Here is a 10,306-nt window from a genome sequence, read left to right as displayed (position 1 = left end):
GACCCAGCTGTGGGGCCCCGTGGGTTCCATGCTGACAGACACGGAGTCTCCATGACTTAGCATCTACTGGACAGCAGCAGCCGGGCTTTGATGTTATTTCTATTGCTTTTTAAAAAGCCTACTTGCATTATGGGGAAAACAGTTAGTGCACTCAGCTGCTAATCAAAGGTTGAAGGTTCAAGTATTCCCACAGCTTCCCTGGAAGACAGTCCTGGCCATCGACTTCTGAAAAATCAACAAGAGAACACAATGGAGCACAGATCTACTCCCACAAACATGGTCGTCATGTCATGTGATGTTGTTATTTCATTCTGTTGAGTCAGAACCGACTCATAGCTGACTCTCCTGTGAGTTTTGAGAGGCAGTGAATTGCATAGGAGGAGAATACCCGTCTTGCCCCTGTGGAGAGCTGGTGAATATGAACTGTGTGCTTTTTGCCGGCAGCATGGCTTCTTAACCTCTAAGCCACCAGAATCCCTGGGTTGCCATCAGACAGATCCATTTCGATGGCAACTAATATTTTTTTAAGTATTTTATTAATAAGAAAATCACAAACTGTTAAGTGATACCACAGAGAAAGTTATATTGTGATGCCTCTCATTTCTTACAAGTATATTATCCCCATCACTTAATTATGTTGTTGTTACGTGCCATCGAGTTGCTTGTGACTCAGAGCGACCCTATGTACAAGAGCCCGAAATGCCATTCTATCCTGTGCCAACCTTGCCATCTCAAACACACTCATTCCCACAACCCCACTCATAGAATCGATCCATGTCATCGAGGGTCTTCCTCTCCTGCACTGTCCCTCCACTCTCCCAAACATGATGTCCCTCTCCAAGGACCAGTCCCTCCCTGCAACATGCCCGAAGTATGTCAGACGAAGCTTCAGAATCCTTGACTCCAAGGAACATTCTGGTTTCACCCTCTCCAGGTCAAACCTGCTTGCTCTCCTAGTAGTCCATGGTATATTCAGCATGTAGCTCATCTTTTATTATATATATTCAGATGTTTTTGTTGTGTGTTGTCATTCCATAGCTGACCTTCCATTGGGTTTTCAGAGGCAGTAAATTGCATGAGAGGAGATTGCTCATCCTTCTCCTGTGGAGTAGGTGGTGAGTTTGAACCATGTGCCTTTGGGATTGCAGCACGGCTGCTTACTACTAGGCTATCAGTGCTGCCTGTACAGAACACCTAACTTTTCCTGAATGGCCTTTTCTATCAGGCGCTGCAACAGGTCTTTTCTTGTTCTCTTGTTTGAATTTTTCAAGACCTTGAAGGTCAGTCTTGTTTGTGTACTTAGTGAGAATTTACTGTTATATCCTGTCAAGTCAGAACCAACTCATAGCTGACCCTCTGATGGGTTTTCAGAGGCAGTTAATTGCACAGGAGATTGCTCATCCTTCTCCTGTGGAGCAGATAGAGGCCTTTGCAATTGCAGTGCAGCTTCTTGCCTCTAGGCCACCAGAGCTCTCTAACATTCTTCTAAGTGGTACAGCACTCTTCTGTCATTTTGCTGTACTGAGGTAACCTGGTGTTGTTGTGATGCTGAACCTTGTGCCATTTGGTAGAACTCCCAGTTTAAGACAGGTTTGGAAGCAGGAGTGGCATCCATTTCCTAAGCAACATGCCTCTAGAAACTCTATGAACTTTGATAAATGTTGGTAGTTGTAGAAAGGCTTCAGGCCTTTTGTTGATAGGGTTTCTATGAGTAGTGCTCTACTCACTGGCAATCAACAACAACAACAACAGTGAGAATTTAAGACAGCCCATTCCTTCAGCAGCCCATGCCAAGGCTGTCGGCAGGACGCCCCTAACGCTTGTCTTCATTTCTGAGTTAGCCATCTTGCTTCTACCCTCTACTATGGAGACTCTATTTACATCTGTGACCTCAGGTTGTGCTCACTCATTTTCCTCAGCACATTCTCCTACCCTGTAAATTCTGCTGGGCTCCATTTGATAAAAATGAAACAAAACCCATCAAATAACTTTCCCAAAAAGCTTACATCTAGTCAGTATTGTTGTTGTTGTTGATGGGTGCCGTTGGGTTGAGTATGACTCATCGTGACCCCAAGAACAACAGACCTGAACTCTGTCCTTTCATGTGCCAGCCTCACACTCTTTGACCTGCTTAAGCCCATTGCTGCAGCATGCACAGAGACTTAATTCTGATCTCTGACAGAGCACAGACCTTTTTACCCCATGTAGCCCTCAGTCAATGATGGGATCAATTAGAATGGATAAAATGTCTGCTTAGAATCCTTGTAATTTCCCATCAGGCCTTTAAAAAAAAGCCAACAACAAACCTTATTAGAAATAAGCAGTCTCCTTGGTCCCATGTGTATACAACTCTTAAAAAACAAACAAGGAAAGGAGCTCTGGTGAAGTAGTTGAAATGCATTTGTGCTGCTAACCTAAAGACCATCTCTCGTTGGTGGTTTGAATCTACTAGCAGCCCCACAAGAGAAAAGTAGACAATCACTTTTCCAGTGCCTTACAGCCTTTGAAAACATGCTTAAAATGTCACTTGGAAGCTGTTAGGATTTCTCCTCCTTCTAAAAGCAAAGACTTTCACCTCCTTTGTTCTTCTTGTTAGGTGCTGTTGAGTTGAATATGATTGGTTAAAAACTTAGGAAGAGGAGATCTGAGCCCTGTCCTATCCTGCGCCATCCTCATCACTCAGACACACTTGAGCCCATTGCTACAGACACTGTCAATCCATCTCACTGAAGGTCTTCCTCTCTTTTACTGACTTTCCACCTTTCCAAGCATGATTTCCTTTTCCAAGGAATAGGTTCTCCTAGCAACATGCCCAAAGTATGTGAGGGGAAGCTGTGCCATCCTTGCCTCTAGGAGACACTCTCCTTTAGGAAGAAGCAGAGAGAAGGGATTCTTGAGGATGAAACCAAGTTTTCTCCTTGGAGACTAGGATTTTGAAGCTCCGTCTTACATACTTTGGACATGTGGCCAGGAGGGACCAGTCATTGGAGAAAGAAACCATGCTTGGAAGGGTGGAGGGACAGCGCAGGAGAAGACGACCTTGGACGAGATGGATTGATACAGTAACTGGGCCAATGGGGGTTGGTGTGCTGGAATTAGTGAGACTGGCTCAGGACAGGGCAGGGTTCAGAGCTGCTGTACCCAGGCTTGCTATGGGTCTCAGGCAACTCAATGGCATATAACAACAACTAAGCTGTGCCTGATGCAGGCCATGGTCTTTACAATTACTAGTTATGCTTCAGATAGCTGGACAATGACTAAGGATGACAGAAGAGGGACCAATGTCTTTGAGTTGTGCTGGAGAAGAGTGTTGAACATTCCATAGACTGCAAAGAGAACGAACAGTTTGTCATGGAGAAGGTGAAGCCAAGTTGTTCCTTGATGGTAAAGCTTTTGAAGCTCCATCTCATATGCTTTGGGCATGCTGCAAGAAGGGCCCAATTCTTAGAAATGTGGAGGGACAGCACAAGAGAAGAGGACCCTGGATGAGTGAGATTGACACAGTTACAGGGGTTAGGTGTGTCAGAGACAGTGAGAATGGCTCATGATAGGACAGGGTTCAGAGCTATTCTGCATAGGTTCACTATGAGTCACAATCTACTTAACGGCACATAACAACAACAACAACATGGTTGTATGCTTTAATTCATCATATAATACGGGTTTGTTTTTTCATTCTGTGTTTTATTAATGAAATATTTTATCCTATCCCACTCTTGTTGTTGTTATGTGCCGTCAAGTCACTTGCGACTCATAGTGACCCTGTGTACAACTGCCCTAAACCCTGCTCTATCCTGTGCCAATCTCACTGTCTCTGACACACCCACCCTGATTACACCAGTCACTGAATCAATCCACCTCATAGAGGGTCTTCCTCTCCTATGCTGTCCCTCCACTCTCCAGAGCATGACGTCCTTCTCCAAGGACTGGTCCCTTCTTGCAACAGTGTTGAAGGGAGTGGGTGGGAGTGGAAGCGGATGCTGGTGGATGGTGGAGCAGGGAAATGGGTGTGTCAAGACACTTGTATCAAGGGCGGGGACAACACTGAAAATATTGGGAAGTATCTTTAATCTGCTTTTTTCCATAAAATGTTTGTCTGTCAGATACTTTCCTAAATCTGAGCATTCAGATTAAGACAGGCTAGATAGAAGGATTGGCCATCCAGTTCTGAAATAGCAGGCCTCTGAAAACCCTATGTACAATAGAACATACGTAGACTAAAAGATAGGGCAACTGAGGCAGAGCTTTCAAGTATGGAAATACAAAGGAAGAGGAACAGTTGTAAGGAAACACTAGTGATTGGAATATGGAATGTGAGAACCATGAATATAGGAAAATTAGATATTGTTAAGGAAGAAATGGAACGCATTTGAGTCAGATGATCATATGATCTTCTCCAGAGCTGAAAAGGTGAAATCCCACTCTACAGTAAAAAATCTCATCCAAGTCCTTCCATCCTTTCCTCTCATCCCCCTAGCCAGCACTGTGCAAGTGCTTCAGGATTCCCTGCCCAGTGGTCATTTTGGAGTACACCCACTGAATAGCCAAGTGGAAGCAACTCAGGGCTTTTGGGGGGAAAATAGAAGGAGTTAATCTAGGAAGAGGGTTTCATTTGAGGGCTTTGGCTCCTTTCTCTTGGGCCAGCTCAATCTCTTCATCACCTGGGTAAGTGGGGACGATTCTTGCTGAGTATAATAATTTCCTAGGTACCGATGCACTTCCTTAAACTGGTGTGGGATGGGTAATCCCCAGTACTTCTTACATACAACCTGAACAAGGTGGAGTTTTGGTCACATCTTACAGTCAGCCAGGGTGAGCTCATCGCCATCCAGAACTTTCCTCTGAGAGCTGCCTTCATCCTTAGCACTTTTCCACTTCTTCTGGGAGGTGAGTACCAAGCAGTTGTCCAAAACCTTTAGAAGCCCCTTCTCTAAATTATCATTGAGTGCTGGGTTTGAATTCTTGATGTAGGCAGAAAATTTGGCAAATATATCCAGACCAATTGTACTGAGAGCTACCAACTTAGGGTACCTGGGAGGGCACAGCACAGGTTCCAGGAATTCTTAGATCTTGATGGCTGTGTGCACTTTGGTGCCATGCAGCAGGAATAGGAACTGTCCTTCTGGGCACAGCTTCTGCATAGTTTCTGTCTGTGACATTGTAGGTGACTCCTTTGAACCACAGCACCATGAACAGTCTAGCCTTCATAAACAATTCAACTTGTGGTTGGTCTTCAGCCGTAGTCAAAACAGGACCATGTAATGTGTTTTAAGGTCACTGAAGGGATCAGTTGTTGGAATTTTGGAGACTTGGTGAAGGTCAAAGATTTTTTGCAGCCAAGTTCATTATTTCCAAAGGTGACTCAGAGATTATCTCCGCACATTGCCACAGCACTCACCTTTGATTTATAATGCACAAAAATGAGGCCATTAAGTGTTCCTGATTGACTTAAACCATGATGCAGAGACCTCTGCACTATTTCCTGTTTGCAGATCACAATCTAATTTTCTGAGACTAATTTTTACGATGCATTTAGAAGTTGCTCTTGAGTGTCTCTGTGATCACTAGTCGAGTATTTCCTGAAAGTTCCTTCCAATTAATTGATGAAGTAACTGGAAGCAAAATGTTGTAAGGCCTTTATAATGAGGACAGACTCCCCTCCCTTCTTCTGTGGTTTATGGGCCAGGAAGAAATGTGCCCTAGGTTGCATGTAATGGCAGACTCAGCATTAATAAAAGTCATCTCACTTTATATTTTTGTTAATATGCATATATTCTTGGGATATCTAATTATATAATAGCATTAAATATGTATGCCCTGTTGCCTTACTTATTTTTAAAAACCACTTTATGAAAGTTCAGTTCACATAAAATTAGATGATACTTTTAAGAGAAGAATTTAATAATGTTTAACAAATATTTAGACCCTTAAACCATCATTACAGTCAATCATGAAGGTCTTTCGATCATCCACAAACTTTCTCCTTGCTCTTCACTTTCATTCCTACTCTCAATACGGGCAATTCATACAAGCGCTAACTAACTTTCAGTTTTGTGTGTTTGGTTGGAAGTATGAGACATGAGCTCTTCTAGTTGGAACTACAGATAGTAGATGTGGGATGTTACCTTGTGTCTGGACTCTATGAAGAAGCAGATGATGATATTAGGATCGGAAGAAGACTCATCAATAACCTGCATTATGCAGATGACACAATCTTGCTTGCTGTAAATGAGGAGGACCTGAAACATTTGCTGCAGAAGATCAAAGACGATGGTCTTCAAATATGGATTACATCTCAATATTAATAAAACAAAAATCCTAATAACTGGACTGATAGGAAACATCATGATAGATGGTGAAAAGATTGAAATTACCACCTATTTCATCTTACTTGGATTAACAATAAATACCCTTAGTACTAGCAGTCAGAAGATCAGGAGATGTATTACATTAGGAAAATCTATAGTCAGGGACCTCTCTGAATTTCTGAGGAACAATGATGTGACCTTGGTGACTAAGTGTGCCTGACTCAGGCCATGGTCTTTTCAATTCTTGCTATGCTTTTGAGAGCTGAACAATTTATAAGTATGGCTGAAAAATGAATTGATGCCTTTGAACTGTGGTGTTGGAGAAGATTACTGAATATCCCATAGACAACCAAAAGAGTTATGCTTGGAGAAAGTTCATCCGTAGTGTTCCTGGGAGGCAGTGAAGACAACTTTGTCTCACATACTTTGAGCAAGTTGTTAGGAGATGCTATTCCTTGGAAAAGGACATCATACCTGGGAAGGCAGAGGGTTGTTGAAAGAGAGGAAGACTCTCAGCCAGATGGATTGACACAATAACAGCAGCAATGGGCTCAGGGGTGTCAGAAATGATGAGGATAGCACAGGTTAGGACAGGGTTCAGATATGCTGTTCATAGGGTTGATACGAGTTGTATCCAACTTAACAGCCCTAAACCAACAACATTAAATAACACCCTTATGTCTGGATGCCTCTACTCGGCATTTTTTCTTGTGATTTACCCATGTTGTGTGCAATATAAGCTTATATGTAGTTATCCCATAGAAGAAGGCCTGGTGATACAGTGGTTAAGTAAATGGCAATTAACTGAAAAATTGGTGGCTATAATCTCCCCACCATCACAGTGTGAGAGAGACCCAGAGATCTCCTCCTGTAAAGATCATGGAAAGTTTTAAAACCTTATGGGACTCTTCTAATCTGTCACATGTGGTCCCAACAAATAAGAATTGATATACCAACTTGATGAAGCAACAACAGTAGTATAGAGTATGAATGCAGCAGTATTTGCTTATCTATAAATATATTGCTAAACTGTAAGAAGAGCACTAGCAGTATGAGGATGGTTGAATCCGACCTCTAATAAATTCACTAGGAGAAACTGCACCCATCAACAACATCAATAACAAATCCATTTCTTTGAAGCTAGATATTTCTCCACGCTCCTGCAACTACCTCTAGCAATACCAATTGTCTCTTCCAAGGCTCTTTCCTGAGTCTACTGATCGACTGCAATGGCCATACTGAACTTACAGAAACATACTCACAATTATAGGGAAGTCAACAGGTTACTAAATCTCAGGTTGGAAACAGGATGCAACTCTTCAGTCAGGTCAGCTTCTCGAGTGGGCTAAACTTCCCTTTAACCTTTCCTCTCTAGACTTTAAGTCAGTGTAACAAAGCTTTCATAACCTTCCCAATTATGGCCGATCTCTCTCCCTGTTCTCCAGCAAGCTTCAGTAAAGGTCTCCATCTCTGACTCCATGGGGTAGCAGGCCAGGCTAGCTCTGTCCACATCAGTCTCTAGTTATCTACTTCTGTTGCTGTTGCTCTTGTGTATATCCTAATCTGAGGTGTACAGGAAGCTCTGGCCCAAGGGACTGGTGTTGCATTTTCTGTTTCCTGCTGTTAGTGAGATTTCTCATTTTTTATGCTAACCCTGCTCAATTTAAACCCGGTAGGAAGGCAAAACTTACCAGTCTACTAATCAACACACAGCCTGTTTGTTTGTTGCCACCTAGCCATGTGGCAAAAATAAAATGCAATGGCCTAGCAAAGTGTTGTTTTTTTAAGTTTTTTTATACTACTTCATTTACGAAATTCAAATTCATCGTTTTTCACACTGGTTCCTTCTTATTTCCCCTAACTCTCCCACCCAGCAAATAGGGCAACCCCATGATTAATCCCCCCCCATATATCCTTACTCCTCTTCTTTCCTCCCCTTTCCTTTGGATCCCCATACTCACTCTACAGAAATGGTTTTACACAGTATTTGTCTGTATGTGACTGAGTTAGTTCATCCAGCATAATGCTCTCCAGTCCCTCCCAAGTTAGGTAATAATTAAAAAAATTTATTGCTCCTGTGTTCTGTGCAGTATTATTCCATTGTGTGGATATATCATAATTTCTCAATCCATTTGATTGTGGTTGGATATTGAGGTTGTTTCCATGTTCTTGTGATGGTGAATAATGCTGCTATGAACACTGGTGTACAAGTCTCTTATGCCTCACTTCTCATTTTCTCAGACTATATTCCATGTGGTGGAATAGCTAGGTCTCATGGAATTTCTATTTTCAGCGTTTTGAGGAAGCACCAAACTGCCTTCCAGAGTGGTTGTACCATTGTACAATCCCATCAACAATGTATAAGAGTTCCTAACTTGCTACATCCTCTCCAACATTTATTATTTGCTGTCTTGTTAAACTTTGCCACTGCTACTAGAGTGGGATGGTATCTCCTTGTGGTTTTGATTTGCATCTCTCTTTTTACCATTGGTTTTGAGCATTTCTTCATGTGTTTGTTGACTATTCCAAACCCACTACAACACTTAGATATCATTTTAGATTTGATTCATTGCCAAAAAGAATATATTAACAACAACTTGGTAAGTTGATTTAGCTTTATAAGAAACTACAAAAATATTTTTTAAAATAGCTGTAATATTTTACATTTTTTATTGAGAATGAGTGGAAGTTTGTGATCTTTACCACCATTTAGTATTCTTAATCTTTTAAACTTCAGCTGGTTTACTGCATAGTAGTGGTATCTCATGATAATAATTATTTTATTTTTTCTCTTTTTCCTATTTTGAATTGGGTAAATAGAAAAATAGTTTTCCATTCCACTGAGCTTAAGAGCTTAGTCACTTAGTGTGAACAATTCCTCAATATTTAACATCACAGATCCTACCTCCCCACTGTGTTTCTTGTTACCATCCTCGCCTCTCTCTGATCCCTTTCCGGTTTATTAAGCTTTATCCTTGGACAAATGCTACCCTTTTGATCATGAATGGTTCTTATTCTATGGAGTGGCTCTCTCCTCACTGTTACAGCTAACTTTGTAGTCTATATTTTGACGGAACATTGAACTAGGGGAGCCAGTTTAGTTCCAGGCTTAAAGATTAGCTAAGGATCAGTATGAAAGCTATACAATGAATAGGGAAGACCAAGAAGAATCCATGTCTTTGAATTGTGATAGTGGAGACGAGTATTGAATATACCATGGCTGATCAGAAGGACAAATCTGCCTGGAAGGAAGTGTAGTCAGATTGTTCCTTAGAATCAAGGATGGTGTAACTTTACCTTACTTACTTTGGGCATCTCTTCAGGAATGATCAATCCTTTCAGAGAGATACCATGAGAAAGGAAGAACATCCGAAAAGGAGAAGATAATCTCATTGACATAGTGAGGACCACCATGGGATTGACTATGACAGAGGTTGTCAAGATGGACAGGGCAAAGCTCAGATCTATTGTTTACAGGGTCACTATGAGTTGTAGTCAACTTGATGGAACACAACAAAAACAAGTGTCATAGGTCTGATCATTTTTATGATTTTGAATTTGTCCACATTTAAATCCTCATCTATTCAGGACCTTACTTTGTGATCCCTTTAAGAGTGGTCAGCAGGGTAACTAGATGCATTATTTCTTCTGACCTCAGGGTCAAGGAAGTTGGAGTTTGAGTGGTCTTTTAATCCTTTGTACTAATTGTTTCTAAGTGTCTTTGCTATTCCTCACCATTTTTGTTTCAATATTGCAATTTTAATTTCGATCTCCACCCCCATAGTAATGGAGCTCTGGTGGTTTAGTGATAAGAAGCTACACTGCCAGCCTGAAGGTATGCAGTTCTGGTCCACAAGCTGCTCCGTGGGAGAAAGATAGGTAATTTCTTCCCATGTGATCTGCAGCTTTTGAAAACTCACTAGAGGCTCAGATCTGAATCATTCAGCCTCAAAGTCACACAACAACAACAACAATAACAATGTTGCTGGGCATGTGAA

The 10,306-nt window shown here is 41.6% G+C and overlaps 1 pseudogene; it reads right to left on the bottom strand.

The window, feature by feature from the left end:
* Nucleotides 1-4,608: 4,608 nt before the first annotated feature.
* On the bottom strand, nt 4,609-5,193 carry LOC102846822 (annotated as a pseudogene).
* Between the last annotated feature and the right edge of the window lie 5,113 nt (nt 5,194-10,306).

This window comes from Elephantulus edwardii, unplaced genomic scaffold (genome assembly GCF_000299155.1).
Source record: "Elephantulus edwardii isolate Elephantulus edwardi_28Jun2011 unplaced genomic scaffold, EleEdw1.0 scaffold00102, whole genome shotgun sequence".
Taxonomy (NCBI): Eukaryota; Metazoa; Chordata; class Mammalia; order Macroscelidea; family Macroscelididae; genus Elephantulus; species Elephantulus edwardii.
Note: the sequence above shows the minus strand (reverse complement) of the source record. Positions and strands in the feature narration are given on the sequence as shown.